Source organism: Gymnoscopelus braueri (assembly GCF_963280865.1).
Source record: "Gymnoscopelus braueri genome assembly, chromosome: 8".
In the NCBI taxonomy this organism is placed as follows: domain Eukaryota; kingdom Metazoa; phylum Chordata; class Actinopteri; order Myctophiformes; family Myctophidae; genus Gymnoscopelus; species Gymnoscopelus braueri.
Window position 1 is genome coordinate 34,899,093 of NC_137609.1, and position 10,000 is coordinate 34,909,092.

Here is a 10,000-nt window from a genome sequence, read left to right on the forward strand (position 1 = left end):
TGTCGGCCTACAGTAGATTAAATGACTGATTGATTGATTGATTGTTTGATTGTTTGTTTGATTGATTGATTGATTGATTGATTGATTGATTGATTGATTGAATACTTTATTACCAAATCGTAAACAGTATAGCTACAGCAAGTGCAATTACGCAAGAAATGTCATAAGGATAACACAAGAAGCCCTGAGGGCTTGTTTCCATTCTGGTCCTATGTATTCAATTAATAATCAGGACATACTGTAGCTACAAGATTAAAAATGAACACTGAGGATTTTCATTTTACTGTGTAATTCACCATCATTTGAAGGTTCTTTTCCATTGCTACACTGTAAAGGGGGTGTACTGTACATCAATTTAGCCAGTAAAGATCTCTAAAGTAGAAGGTGAAGTATTGAAGTCGTCAGCCTCAGTGGCTGATGGTTGGGGGGAAAAAAGGGAATTTTCTCTCGATGCAAATGTGAGTTGAGGGAAATGGAGACAACTAATGGGTCTTTTTTCATGGTGGCTGTCGTATAGGGGCTGAGATGAGACAGTGTGTATGATAATGAGCATATAGGTGTTATCTTAGCCCATTCAATCCGGTAACGCATCTTCAAATGTCTTCTAAATCATAACAGTTTTCTGAAAAGAACGTATGTTGCTATAATATCAGTGGTTCTCAAAATCTTTCATGTTAAGGACCCCCAAAATTATATGTATTAAGGTCGCGGACCCCCCATCTGAAAATATTTTGTTACAGGGACCCCCAGAAGCAAAGATTTGAATCAAAAATGTTCCCTTTAAAAATATATATATTCATAGATTTGCACACATTTCCAAGATTTTTTAATAGCCAAAGTATAAAATAATGGTTATAGCTAAAATCTAAAATGACACAGATGCGTTCCCGGATTGAATGGGTTAAGGTTTTCTTCTTTTTTTTAAAACAGAACTCTCTCTGTGTTCCCTTTAATGACACAATTACACTCCTTTATCCTGTCAATCAGCCTGGCCTGAAAGCCTGCCACTCACACCCGACAAAATGGGAGCCGACGCTCTGTGTGTGTGTGTGTGTGTGCGCGCGCGTGCGCCCGAGTTTGTGTGTGTGTACTGTATGCATGTGAACGCACATGTACATGTGTGGGGTGTTGTTCAGCTGAGTCTGTGCGTGCCTGCCGTGCATGTGTGCGTGTGTGATGGATGTCTGGTGCTTTCCACTTTGACCAGCAATAAATTGCACACAGCTGAATATCAGTTGTTATTGGGGATTATGTGCATGTATGCACGTGTGTGTACGTGTGTGTGCTGGCGTGTGTGTGTGTGTGTGTGTGTGTGTGTGTGTGTGTGTGTGTGTGTGTGTGTGTGTGTGTGTGTGTGTGTGTGTGTGTGTGTGTGTGTGTGTGTGTGTGTGTGTGTGTGGTGTAACATGACACACGTGTGATTCTTGTCCGCATGAAAAAAAGTGAACACCTGGACTTTGTCCACTGGAACCGAGTAACTGATTAAAGAAGATGGAGAGAGAGATAGAAGGAGAGGAGAGGAGAGGAGAGGAGAGGAGAGGAGAGGAGAGGAGAGGAGAGGAGAGGAGAGGAGAGGAGAGGAGCAGTGTGTCAGGTCCAGACAGGCAGCTGTCTAACAGTCAGTAGGGTATCAACTGTCAACAATAAACTGACAACACCAGAGCAACACTGTGCATCTCTGGAGACACCGAACATATGCCCACCTCTCACACAGCGCGCGCGCACACACACACACACACACACACACACACACACACACACACACACACACACACACACACACACACACACACACACACACACACACACACACACACACACACACACACACACACACACACCGAAAAGCTGCTCTGACCACAAGACTAACAGAATTATTAATAGAACAGTTACATGTTCCTTTAACTGTTGGAAAGTGTGTGTGTGTGTGTGTGTGTGTGTGTGTGTGTGTGTGTGTGTGTGTGTGTGTGTGTGTGTGTGTGTGTGTGTGTGTGTGTGTGTGTGTGTGTGTGTGTGTGTGTGTGAGTGTGTGTGTGTGTGTGTGTGTGTGTGTGTGTGTGTGTGTGTGTGTGTGTGTGTGTGTGTGTGTGTGTGTGTGTGTGCGTGCGTGCGTGAGTGTGTACTCAGTGATGCTGTTCAAAGGTCAGTCCTCTCCCAGTGGTTCTTAAGTGATTTAGTTGTATATGTGGACACAAAAATAGCATGTGTGGAAACCAGCCCAACATGCACCCCGCCTCAGAGCACCATAGAGTTGTAATACATCTAGAAGACGGACCGCCCCGCCCCCAGCAATATCATTTCAATGAAAGATGAAGCATCCGGAAGGACACTCTACTTCTGCATTTTTCTTAATTTGAGCACCAAATTTTGGTGCCCAAATTGAGGAAGACTTGAGAACCGAGCAGGCGCACGATAGAAGCATGCGTGGTGGTGTCGCAGCCTCCCACTGACGAGTTTGACGAGATTTGTGTTTTCAGTGATTTTCCACCAGATGGCGGTTTTCGCTAACCTATGAATGATTCCTCGACTGTCAGAAAAGGATAGAACCGGAAATGAAGAAAATACAACACAAAATATTTATCTAATAAGTGTCAAAATTCAGATTTGATGTGGTGACGCAGAGAGAGTCATGGCAAGACAATACTTGGAGAAAGTTTGGATTAAGCAAGCGAAGTTGGCTCTGTTTTATGGTATAATTATGTTTTTGGTGTACTATAATCCAGTAACGGATGGGTCTTGGAAAAAGACACAAAAAATTAGTATTAATTCAAGTTCGGCTCTGTATTTGGTCCGCTCTTCTTTTGAACCTCTACACTAGGGTTCAAGTGGGGATGCTTAAGTTTCAAGTGGTTCATTCGTTCATTCATCAACGCTCTACCTTCAAATAAAAGATGGACAACTTTCACCAAGTTGACTTTGTAGAATTAATCTCAAATGGCTGGAGGGCAGAAGAGGCAGAATAGATGCCGTTCAGTCTGGGAGTTATTCCAGGTATCTGGGCTAGGTTGAGGGAAATGGAACTTCTAAAACAAGGGGGTCTGTACATAGGTGGTTTCTTTAAAAAAGGAACCAGGAATGTCAATCAATATTAAAACAGGCCATCTTTTTATAAGCCTGACCCCAGAGTGGTTTTCAATGTGGGGTCCAGGGACCCCCAGGTGGTCCTTCGGGTGATTCCAAAAGGTCCCCATGCAGCTACTGTAAATGATTGATAGTTGGTAACTAAGCATGTAACGATTTATCGTAAATCGATTAAAATGTATTCAAACTGGTGACAATTTAAATCGATTTAATACAAAAAAGGGAAAAAATACGAAAATACAGGATCTTTGTAAGAGAATTGATTTAATTTTTTTTTTTCATTTGTCTGGATTTTGTTTTGTGTTTAACAGATCATGAAAAATCGTATTGTGAACCTAGTATCGTGATTAGAATCGTATTGTGAGTTGAGTGAATCAATGCAAAGTACAATAAAGTATAGACCAATACTACAGATTGGGGTAACAGATATAATGGGGCTTACAGTGGACCCCTCTAGTGTGGCTTGGCAGACAGCACAGCATGCGAGCACGGCGACTTTGAGCAGACTGACGACCACATCGTTGCTGTCGGGCAGAAACCTCTTATCTCCATATTCTAACGTTTTGTGTTTTTTTCTGAAATTAATGCCCTACTTAATCATACTACAGCGTCACACAAAAGCATCAAAAGTAGCAGATCTACAAGCTCGAAACGCGGCGCGAAGCGCGTTGCGTTTCCTTGTGGTTTTTAGACGCGCACAAAGTTAAAATATTCTCAACTTTTCAGAGCAAGATGCAGACTCCATCCTGTTTTAATGCCAGAAGATGTGCTACAGAAGGAAGGGTGGATACATGCAAGTGTAATATTAAACTCAACATTCAGCGTCTGCTTGAATCCATCCCTCCCCGTGATTGATTATTTGATGCATGCATTCTCTCCACAGGCCCATCATGCTGTTCTGCCAAGGTATTTTTGAAGTGCCTGTAGCAAGTATCTCGGTGTGATCACCCCCTTACTTAATCCCTTAAATCCTACATCCTTAATTGACCGGGGTCCCCTAGGGGTCTGTACTTGGTCCCCTCCTTTCCCACACCTGCCTCCTTCTTTCCTCGTTACCTTCCTTCCTGCCTTCCTTCCTTCCTTCCTTCCTTCCTTCCTTCCTTCCTTCCTTCCTTCCTTCCGCCTCACTTAATCTCTGCCCGTCCGTCCGTCCGTCCGTCCGTCCGTCCGTCCGTCCGTCCGTCCGTCCGTCCGTCCGTCTGTCTGTTTGGCCCCCTCTCCCCCCCCCCCTCCCTCCCTCCCTCCATGCACATGTCCACATGTGGATCAATACTCATAGAAGTTTCATGAGGAGCGACCCCCGCGCTCCTCCTGTTTCACAGTAAAAAAGGGGGGAGGGGGAAAGGAGAGAGAGAAAGGAAGAAGGGAGGAGAAGAAGAGAGGAAGAAGAGATGGTGCCCTAGCAAATAAAAAGAGGAAAAGATGGAGATGTCTGTCGGTATAGGTCGGTGGGGGTTTGGTTAAATGGCAGTGCCGTTATCTGCCCCACCCACCCACAATTTTTTACACTCCCAAGAGTTCGACCAAACCCAGAGGAGGGTTTTCCTGTGTACAAAGAATCACTGTGCTTTAAGAGATGGTAGCAGTAATTATTATGGATATACATTGTTATTTTCAACATGCATCTGTACAGAGTAAAATCCTCAGGGTCTATTCAAACCATTTGTAACTCTAAGAGTGTAAAATTTTAACCAAATGGATCCGTAACTGTGTGAGGATTTTACTGTTCAGTGGTAGAAAAGTAAACATGGTGGAATTAACGCTTTGATTGATTGATTGATTGAGTGATTGATTGATTGAAATGAAAAAAGCACGGCAGTGCAGTTTTGAAAACAATGCTAAAAGGATAACACCATTGTGTTGGCCCTATGTACTCAATTTGCTGTCATGACTTACAATACATACAATAAAAAATGTATTATCATAAGACGCACTCTGTGTCGTATTGTTGACGGAGAATAGGGAGATTTGAGGTCTATTGGACAATCTTTGACAGCTTGTTTTGAGCTGAATAAAGAGCAAAGTGTGGTGAACGGGTGGATCTTCTGGAGAAGGGAGGAGGAGAGAGAGAGAGAGGAAGAGAGAAAGAGAGAGAGAAAGAAAGAGAGAGAGAGAGAGAGAGAGAGAGAGAGAGAGAGAAAGAGCGAGAGTGTGAGAGAGAGAGAGAGAGAGAGAGAGAGAGAGAGAGAGAGAGAGAGAGAGAGAGAGAGATACAGAGGATGAGAAGGAGGGGGATCGATCCTCTGGTCAGCCTGCAGTTCAATACCACTGAATTATTACTCCATTCTACTCCTTATGAGACATGTTCTGTGTGTGTGTGTGTCTGTGTCTGTGTGTGTGTGTGTGTGTGTGTGTGTGTGTGTGTGTGTGTGTGTGTGTGTGTGTGTGTGTGTGTGTGTGTGTGTGTGTGCGAATGCGTGCGTGCATGTGTTTTTGAGTGTGTCCACTTACAGATGGATCAATACAGTACAATCTGGGTTTTAACATTGCATCTCTCTGTCTGTCTGTCCCTGCCTCGCTCTGTTTCTCGTGGTCCGCGTGTGTATATTTGTGTGTGTGTGTGTGTGCACGCATGGGCATGCATGTCCGTTCGTGCGTGCATGAATGTGTTTATTGCTTGTCAGTTTATTCTTGTATGTTTGTTATGTGAGTATGCGGTGCTGGGAATGTAAATGTTTCTCACTAGGGCTCGGGCAGCCATACGGCAGTGTGTGTGTGTGTGTGTGTGTGTGTGTGTGTGTGTGTGTGTGTGTGTGTGTGTGTGTGTGTGTGTGTGTGTGTGAGCGGGCGTGTGTGTGGTAGGCCATCTGTTTAGCAGACTACTCACCATCTTTCCCTCATATCTCTCTGATTTACAATTACTTTCAACTTTTGCCCCCATCTAAGTCTGTGTACGTGTGTGTGGTATGTTGTGTAAAATGTGTCTGTGTATGTGTGAGTGTGCGCGACTGCGTGTGCGTGTGCGTGTGTGTGTGTGTGTGTGTGTGTGTGTGTGTGTGTGCCTGTGCGTGTGCGTGTGTGTTTAATTGCTCGGTCCCTTACACCCAGGGGCAACCGCGGCTACGATGCTGAAAAACCGCACTAGCCAATGGGCTATCTGCGCTCTGACCTTCCACCCTCGACTTCCAGAGGAAAAAGCCGACCTTGAGGCGGGGTCAGGTAACCGCGCTAACAGATCCTGTTTCTCCGGGTCGCATGTTGAAGCGATCAGCCAATCGCAAGGTCACCGGGGTCAACTCCGCCCAATAGGAGAAGCTGGTAGGCACCAGACAGCCCAATTACTGAGTGGCTTGCCTCGGGGGTCCAGGGGCCATGTGTGTATGAATGTTTACGCAGCAGCCATGCTAAACTCATGTCTATGTGTACATAATTGTTCTGCGTTTCTCTGTATGGAAGCTCTATGGATCTATAACACATATCATAATAGAATAGAAATCAATGGGATTGTGCATACGAATGCGCACGTATCCAGTTGCATAAATGGAGAGGAAAACTCCCACAATTAACCACTTAAACCCTATATACTTTGTTGAATGGGGTTCCCAAGGGGTCTATATTTGCTGCCCTCTTTTTTCCCCTCTGCAACAAATCTCTTCGCTGCAATTTTCCAATCGAAAAGCTCACGACAAGTCCTGTTACGATGCATTGTGAGCTTGTAGATCAAATTATTTGCCCATTTTCACCAATTATTTGCCTATTATGACATAGTATAAATGGTTCATATATACCCATACGTTTAGGGTGAGGAAACAGTGATGAATAAGTGTTACTTAACAGATTGTGAAATTGAGCAGGTAGCAAACAATAAACAATTATTTGGCGGTGTAGTGGTGACATATCAAACAAAAATAAATGTAATATAGAGTTGGTTCAGAGCAACACTTTGAGGAAGAAAGAAATGAATTAAAAAAGTGGTGGGACTTCTAAGGAAAGCCAAAAAGCAGACCAGTGCCTACATGGGAAGAGTCACAGCTTCAACAGGAGGAGAGGAGACTACAGCGAGCTCTCCCCGGGACCAATGCATGGCTGCTATCCTGACTGCTCCCCATTAGGACCAGTCCAGTGGTTCTCGTCAATGCCATTTTGATTATGCTTGCATCTCTTGGTTCTCCAACACCTCAATGTCACTAAAAACTAATACGCTTCAGACCTCCCAAAACAAACTGATACGACTACTATTTGGCCTAAACCCCATGACCCTCCTGATTCCAACACACTTTTGCTAGTTTGTGATGGCTCAGGGTAGAAGACAGGGTTAAGCACATATCATTGGGTTTGGTATTTAAGATACTAACGGCTCTATAGTACTTACTAACTGCTTCTCCAGAGTGAGTGACACCCACAGCCACAACACGCCTACGATCTGGTACCCCCCACATTTTGCACAAACATGGGAAAGCATAATGTGGAATGCCCTGACATCATCCATTAAAGGATGTGAATCACTGGCTTCTTTCAAAACTGGCCTGAAAAAGCATCTGTCGGAAAACTACAAGTGGAGATAGATATTGAATCCCCTTGAAATGAGGGGCCATACACTCCCGCTGTTTTTTCCTTTTTCTCCTTTGTAAATAGCTAATTGTATCTGTTGATGACATGTACTAATGTGTTAATATTCTATGCTCTGCTGATGAATTGAATACATAGGACCACAATGGAAACATGTCCCCAGGGCCCCCTTTTAGCCTGAGTGTTTTACTGTAACTCCGTGCTGTTTACATTTTTGAGATGTGTATGTATTCGATCAATTAAAAAAAAGGACCCCCATAACTCTGAGAGTGTACACTCTTAGGGGTCCATTTGGTTTTTCAATTCTATAAAATACAAGACTACTAGTAAAGAGAGAAACAACGGAGATACTATAATCAAACAAACACAAGTTTCCTCCCAAAAATGTGAGGGGTTTATATCAGGATAACTTGCTTGTGCATTGTGGTCCATAGTCACCGATACAAGCATCACAAATCACCGTCCACTCTCAGAGTGAAATCAACACTCAGGATTTCACTGTGAGTCATCTACTTATTCTCATATTCTCTCTCTCTCTCTCTCTCTCTCTCTCTCTCTCTCTCTCTCTCTCTCTCTCTCTCTCTCTCTCTCTCTCTCTCCCTCCCTACCACCCTTCTCTCCCTCTCCACTCATCACCCCATCCATCTCTCTCTTTCTCTCTTTTCACAATGACATCATGGTAGCAAAGGAGCCATGCTGAGATGATCATAGTCAGACATCACCCCCCCCACACACACACACACACACACTCGTTCTTCCTCCCTCCTCATCTCTCTCTTTCTCCAGAAAGCAGGAAAGCACTCATTCACAATCAACAACGCAGGTCAAAAATGTTGCATTTCTGCCTCTGTGTGTGTGTGTGTGTGTGTGTGTGTGTGTGTGTGTGTGTGTGTGTGTGTGTGTGTGTGTGTGTGTGTGTGTGTGTGTGTGTGTGTGTGTGTGTGTGTGTGTGTGTGTGTGTGTGTGTGTGTGTGTGTGTGTGTGTGTGTGTTGGTAAACTGGGTGTTCTGGGTGATTTGTCTAATAGTTCCAGTATGGGCCGTTATAAAGAGCAGACTGTTTAATTGTAGCCCGGACTTAACGAGCCTGTAATTACTGTAGCCTTGTAATGAGTGGCAGCTCGTTAACTGCTGACTAATCTGCACTCATTAGTTCAACACTGTCTGGCCTGCCTCTGAACCGCTATTCACACACATTCACTCGCTCACTCGCGTGCGCATGCATGCGCACTCACACACACACACACACACACACATACGTATTCATACACAAACAGATAAATACACGTGGCCAAAACACGAGCGCACAGATTTTGTGAAATGTGTGTGCACAATGACACCCCATGTCCGTCGACGTGCACGCACACACCCATACTTCTGTATGCACGTGTGCATTTATAAGTAAGTCTTGTCAAGCCATGTGACCAATAGGGCCTATCTCCTGTAAGTTCACGAACATCCCCTGGACATGTCGCTAGTACTGTATGTCGCAGGGTATTACCCCGAATGTAATCCTTGATGCAAAGTGCCAAGCATGGAGGCATTGGGACATAGTCTTTGGTATGACCCAGCCGGGGAATCGAACCCTGACCTCCCAATTTCAGGGCGGACACACAAACCACATGGCCACTGCACTGTGTGAAATTGTGAAATTCCCTAGCGTCCCTTTTCTGGGGGCAAACATAGCAGATCTACAAGCAAGGTGACACATTGTGTATAAATCTGCTATTTCCGGTGGAAGTATTTCGCGTAGGGGGAAAAAAGCATGAGGCCTAGTTCAGACCCCCGTGGGACTTCGGTCAATGAAGTATGTAGGGTTTAAATGGTTAATTTGACAGTGACAGTGTACACATGGATGTTCCTACCTGTGTAGATGAAGCGGCCCGGCGTGCCCTTGCAGAACTGCTTGGACTTGTAGGACAGCGTCACCTCCACCACCCCTGGGATGTGTCTGGGTGGGGTCTGCACCCGGATGGCGTGAGGCGTGATCAACTACAGACAGACAGACAGACAGAGAAAAACATGAAAATGTTTGAGAACCAACTACTTAACTGAATTGTGAGGGAGAGAGAGAGAGCAAGAGATAGAAAGAGAAACGAGAAGAAATAGAAGGACAAGAGGTGCGCAGTGTATGGTTTTAGTGTTTTACACTGATGGGTTTCGCAACGCAAGAACAATCTCGCGCTGATAAAGTTTCACAAATTGAATTTGAATTTTAGGATGGCGGCGGCGTGAGTTAAACAGAGCGCTGTGTGGGCTGACGGTTTACCACTAACTGACAGATTAATTTGACAATCTCTTTGTCGCGCAGCTAACTCCTCTCATCCACAGCCACTCGGGATAAGAACCCTTATTTCCGGAGGACACAGGGAACTTGTCACACGGTGTCAGAGGAGTGATAAGAGGAAATA

General features: G+C 44.6%; 1 pseudogene across 1 annotated transcript in view; it reads right to left on the reverse strand.

Annotated features, from left to right (window-relative positions):
• The window catches only part of LOC308089866 (transcription factor COE1-like), a 54,225-nt pseudogene that overhangs the window by 32,636 nt on the left and 11,589 nt on the right, over positions 1–10,000 (reverse strand). Inside the window, exon 4 of the transcript XR_013935095.1 lies at positions 9,455–9,581. The product of XR_013935095.1 is annotated as a transcription factor COE1-like (transcript). The remainder of the gene's footprint in view (positions 1–9,454; positions 9,582–10,000) is intronic.